The following is a 1015-nucleotide window of genomic DNA, read 5'->3' on the forward strand; positions in this document are numbered from 1 at the left end:
ACAGGCCCGTGATGAAATCACTTACCTAGTCCCAGAAAGCCCAAAAGCATAGAAGACTACCATGTTGGGCCTTTGAAGATCAGCCCACGAAGATATTTTGTTTAGAGCTCAAAACCCAAAAAACTAAAAAAACACATTCACGTGGCTACCTCAGCTTTGAAAGTCAGCATTTTTAAATTCTTTATATGGGAAGGGACGTCTCTGAAAAATTGCCAAAACAGAAAATCAAAAAAACCCATCTATATTCAGAGATTTTTTCTCCAAAACGAGGCGCCATCTTCCAAAGGATTATAGGTCACGCCTTCTCAGTTAGAACAGGAAACAAGGAAATTATTCAGGAGACACAAAAGAAACCAAACCGCCATAAGAAGCATAGGCGGTGGCGTTGGTTAAAACAAAGAAACAGCCGCCCAGGAAACCAGGGAAGGGATTGCTATGGAAAAGACTACTGGGAGCCTATCTGCCATAATTGATAAAATCTTTTTTACTTTATGTTTTGGGAGATCTGTTGCCGCCCATTATTAAAATTTAAAATCACCTCCAAGAGAGGATCTCTTATAAAAAACAGAAGTAGGCAAGAAAGAAGGGACAGCAAAAAATTCATCAATCAAAAAAAGACAACAACAAGAAAAGCCAAAAGCTCACTTGAATCCTGAAAAGGTCAGCCTTAGATCAAAATCCCAAAGTTCAGACTTAGAAAATAAGTCCTTCAAAACGAGATTTCTCATTACAAATTTGGTTCAGCAAAAGCCAAGTCAAGCAGAGTTTTGAGTTTTCACGAAACGTGGAGACTTTAGCAAAATTAATGGAGAGTCCCGTTCAAGCAGAACAACTCTCTCGTAGTGCAATCCCTAGCCTACCAGATTATCGAGAATAGCCAATTCTGCCCCTTTCAAGCTGAGGAAGTTGCAGTTCTGCCTACTCAGAAGGCCTCACGGAGCGTGAAGCGAAGATAAAGCTCTGCCAAAATCCAATTTTGGTATCGATTTATAGGCCAGCCTAGCATTTGAAGTCA

Source organism: Prunus dulcis, chromosome 4 (genome assembly GCF_902201215.1).
Source record: "Prunus dulcis chromosome 4, ALMONDv2, whole genome shotgun sequence".
Taxonomy (NCBI): Eukaryota; Viridiplantae; Streptophyta; class Magnoliopsida; order Rosales; family Rosaceae; genus Prunus; species Prunus dulcis.